The 4,885-nt window shown below is 34.8% G+C and overlaps 1 long non-coding RNA gene across 1 annotated transcript; it reads left to right on the top strand.

The window, feature by feature from the left end:
* The first annotated feature begins 581 nt into the window (after positions 1-581).
* Positions 582-4,206, top strand: LOC145421452 (uncharacterized). The gene is made up of 2 exons (XR_013902809.1): positions 582-975; positions 1,157-4,206. It is a non-coding gene; the product is annotated as an uncharacterized LOC145421452 (long non-coding RNA).
* Positions 4,207-4,885: the final 679 nt, after the last annotated feature.

Raw genomic sequence — 4,885 nt, 5'->3', positions numbered from 1 at the left:
CGTATGTATCTCAACAAACGAGATCTTCCCCTCAAAGATGCTTTCAAATATGAAATAGTAAATAAATAAATCCCAGATAAATGCAGGTATTTATTATGGGTCACATGAATAAATACAGACAATTATATTTTCTTGATTATAGTAAATTTTGTAGAATCAAATGTTTTTGGGATGAATGAGGTTTTGCTTATCATGTTTTACAGGTAAATTTTTTTTAAAGTTTTAAACTATCTTCAGGCTAACAGAGATGTCTATAATTATACATTATGTAGAGAAAAACATTTTTACAGCTTACAGAATTTGTATAAAAACTGATTTAGAAGTACATGGAAAGTTTCTGCATCCATTTTCTGACTTGGCCTTTATCTGGGTGGGTTTGGGTTTGGGTGGATAAAGGCCAAGTCAGAATTCTCTGAGCAGCTGGAAAAAGCTGATAATAAACAAAGACATCAGAAAGCGGGGGCTTTAGGTGTAGCCCCCGCTTTCTGACGCACTAATTAGATTTAGTAACTGACACCCCATACCAGCATTATATAGACACTTGGGGGCAGAGATGGGTGGGTGGGGAGGGTGGGTGGGTGGTGTTAAAAGCACTGTATGTTTTGTAGATGTATTTTTTTCAGACAGGGCACACACAGTCCTGTTTCCTTTGTGGGAAAACCTTCAAACTTCACCATCCTCAGCTGAAACAACAACATCTTAACACCATCTTCATGAACTGCTAAGCCAAACCTGATCCATCAGTGCTGGACTGCACAGATAACTACATGCCACACAGAGACTGCTGTTTTATGAACTGCTATACCAGTGTGTCTTCAATGGAGAAGATGACACACCCATCACCTGACCTCCTGCCTGATCTGGAGACCGTCATGATGCTGCCACACTACACACCTCTGAGACCATGAATGATGACTCCTACTGAGGAAACTATTTCCTGTCAGAGATGCTCAGTGATCCTCAGAGCAGAGAGAGGTATCATTCTTTATCTTTGATAAAAAATGGCAGTGTTTTTAATTCAATTAATTAATTAAAATCCTGTTTAGTGCATAAATAATTCCACACTCAAATGATTATACTTGTTGACACTTTTTGAGTTTTAATTCACATTACGGATTACAAATCTATGCTTTTTCTACTCTGTCTCTCTGTGCAGGTATTGCTGTCTTCTGAGTTCTTCCGTGTCCCAACTGAGGCCTTCAAACCTCATTGCAGAGCTCATGTCTTTCCTCACCATCATGTGACTGTGAGATTGCTCTGGATTCTGGTTATGTGGCCTGCAGCACCTATAAGGTATTTCAACATTGTTCATTGTATAACTTATTTGTAGTTTTTAGGCCTTAACACAAATAAAATGTTCCTTTTTCTGTATTTTTTAGAACAAGCTCGTCCAGTGTGCCTGCATTCCAGCTTCTTAGACTCTACTCAAGTGGACAGAGTATCAGTGTTTGGCCACTCTTACAGACACCAACTTCTGTCAACTCACTGCTACTGATCAGGCACCTCACTCCAGGAAGACACAGGGCTGCAAGCCTGTCATCGTTTCCAGTGTGGCTTTGTATTCTTGGGGTAGCATCAGATTTTTCCCACAAATATTCAAAGGTAACACTTGTTTTAAGCTTAGTTATTAAATCAAAAGTCTTCCCTTGTGTTAATTTTTTTTATTTTATTTGTTTTTGCTTTCTTTTAGATTTATGTGCACTGATCGGATGTGGTGGAGCTTTGTTAACTGTGTGGAAAACATCTGTTTGTGATGATATTTACAATGAGGCTTTAAGGTGACAGTTTCCATGTAATTTCAATCCTTTTACTAAGCAAAAACATGTTTGCAATTAACATATTTTTTTTAAGTTTTATCTTCTGGATTTCTGGTTAACATTCCTCTGTGACATCAAATACTAAACTGGTCCAAGTACCCAGCATATCATTGGTCAAAGGCAAAAAGGACCACATGTCACACTAGCAATGAATTATTGACTGTGTTTGTGTCATCAGATTTAACTAACAATATCAGACATATGAAACTGAACTCTGGATTAATGTGCAGATTTTTTTTGTGTTTTTTTTTATTGTTGAATAATTATTTTGTAGAACAAACCCAATCTATTTACCCAAACAATGTAACTTGTTTGGGTAAATAGTGGATTAATATATCTAAGTCTATAAGTATAGCAAGCTGAATTCATACAGACACACAGCTCTAAATCCTGGATTGTAGGATGTACAAAAATGATCATGTGATTATTATGGACATTTAAATAACTATATCTATTGAACCATTACATGTATTCTTTTTAGAAATTACACAATCTCAAAATGTGAAAAAAGAAAGTGTTTAAGAGAATAAATAATGTGTGTTTGTATGAATCCTGCCTTAGTATGGGGTGTCAGTAACTACATTAGTATAGAGTAGGTCTAACAGTGGTTTTCCACATCTGCTCTAATACAGCGGTCCCCAACCTTTTTTGCGCCACGGACCGGTTTATGCCCGACAATATTTTCATGGACCGGCCTTTAAGGTGTCGCGGATAAATATAACAAAATAAAACTAGTACCGGTACTGAAAAAAAGAAAATTTATTCATAACACACGTGAAAAGACCCAGGAAAACCAAGTAAACGATAAAAACGATAACAAAATAACGCTGAAAACCGATAAAAACCCTGAAAACTATACATTTCACACCTGAGCCTCATCTCTCGCGGCCCGGTACCAAACGACTCACGGACCGGTACCGGTCCGAGGCCCGGGGGTTGGGGACCGCTGCTGTAATATATATAGATAATGGGTCAGACATATAAAGTCATTTTGAAAAGTTCATAAAGGTCATTTATATGTGTTCCTCTTTATCATTTTATATCAGGTCAAACAGCTGACTTGAGTTTTGATCAGAGTAGAACCATGACATTCATGCTAATGGTTCTACTGTTTACAGTTACTTTATGATGGATTTCACCCTGGTCACAGCACTATGTGAAAAGCTGTTAGAGGTAAAGTTAAGCCAATTAATACCTCATCATAAGTCACTCTCTAACGCAAAGCAGTGATTATTTTTCACTGTAATTTATTCCACAACGATGTTCTTTATTTGATCCTTGTTTCTTTAAATATGCAAATCGATTGTTCAGCTGTGTGACTCTCCACACCTCAAATATATCACAATGTGGACTTCATTTTGACAGTATTTTGTAGATTGGTACCATATTTATCATCAAATCAGGAAACTGTAAACTAATTGAAAAAATTAAGCTTATGAAAATTTTAATGTGGCATAGGAACATGTTGTTTATCCTTGCCAAATGGTATTTACACAAAACTCCAGCAAATCAGAGGATATATTTTTGTCTCTCACTTGCTATATATGTGTATATTTTTGCAGTTAATAGCCTATCATGTGTCTGCGCATCTTAGGGCCATAAACATAAACATGGCAAACAAGGATATGTTCACAATTCCAACAGATGCTTCAATTGTTTGTATAGATTTTAGATCAATTTGATTTGCATTTTCTATTAATATTTTTCTGTTTGTCCCAAATGGTATTTTTATTTCTTTATGCTATTATTGTAATCATTGGAAACAACTGAGTAAATATTTTGTATCATATGTTTCTAAAAATATTTGAATGTTCTACTTTTCTACTACTGGTTTTCTACTTTCTAAACTTTCTGCCACTTTTTGGCATTTCAATAACATTATTTTTGGGTGTTTTAATCTCTGACCGCAGCATCTTGTGCATTTATTACCTAAATGTTGTTTGTGTGGGTCTTGCCTTTGTTATGTTTTTTTGCCATTTTTAGATTTCACCAGCTGTGCAAACTCGCAATTTTACCTTGGTTTTGTTCCACATTAGTTTATCTGCTGGCACGTTTTCTTCCTTTTCTAATGTTTTTGGTAATTTTTCACAGTTAAACAAGTAACTTTGAGGTTACTTCAGCATTTTCAGCTGTTATCTGTTGACAGTTTTGCCTAATTATTACATTTCTGCAAATTTCTAGCAGTTCTGATAAGTTGTAATATTTCTGCCAAGTTTTTAATTTTCTACTAAATTATATTATTCCTGCTAGGTTACACTACTTTTGTTTGTTATGTTATGTTAAGTTATGTTATTCTAAATTATTGCATTTCTGCTAAGTTATTACATTTTTCTTAACTTGATATTGTTCTGCAAAGTTATTAAAATTTCAGCAACTTTTTAAACACTGACTTTGATTTCTTCAGCTTCTTCAGCTATTTTCAACTATTTTCAGCAGACAGCTTCAGCTTTACAGTTTCCTCTAAGTGATTGCAGTTCTGCTAAGTTATTACATTTTAGCAAGGTTCTTTTGCTTCTGCAAAGTTTTTACAATTTCTGCAACTTTTCAGCTTTTTCAGCTACTTTTTGCAGACAGCTTCAGCTTTAAGCATCCACACTGCATTTTCGCAGGAAATGCAAATTTTTCTAGTTGTGTGGATGCTTTAAGCATCCACACTATTGAGTTCCTGTTTCTCTTTATTCTTTATTATTCTAGTTGCCAATTTTTGTACTTCTTTGGCACTTAACTAGTCCCACAATTTTCAGCCGATTTTCGCCGTTCAAATTTTAAACTATTCTACTATTTCTGCTAATGCGGGCTATGACTTTTGCTATTTTTTGCTATTATACTTTTTAAAATATTAAGCTTTTTTCCTTTAATTTGTCCCATTGAAATGAATGGAAAACTTCCGCAATTCTGCTAAATTTTGCTTGTTTTTGAAACTTAACTACTTCCTCATACTTTCGCCTAGAAAAACCATTCAAACTTTAAAATGTTCACAGATTATTGGGCTATTCATGTATGATTCAGCTTTTTCAAATATTTTACCGTTTTACTTTTATGCCTCTTAAAGTTTTGAGTTGCACAAT

This window comes from Astatotilapia calliptera, chromosome 3 (assembly GCF_964374335.1).
Source record: "Astatotilapia calliptera chromosome 3, fAstCal68.1, whole genome shotgun sequence".
NCBI lineage: Eukaryota > Metazoa > Chordata > Actinopteri > Cichliformes > Cichlidae > Astatotilapia > Astatotilapia calliptera.
This window is presented reverse-complemented; position numbering and strand designations above follow the sequence as displayed.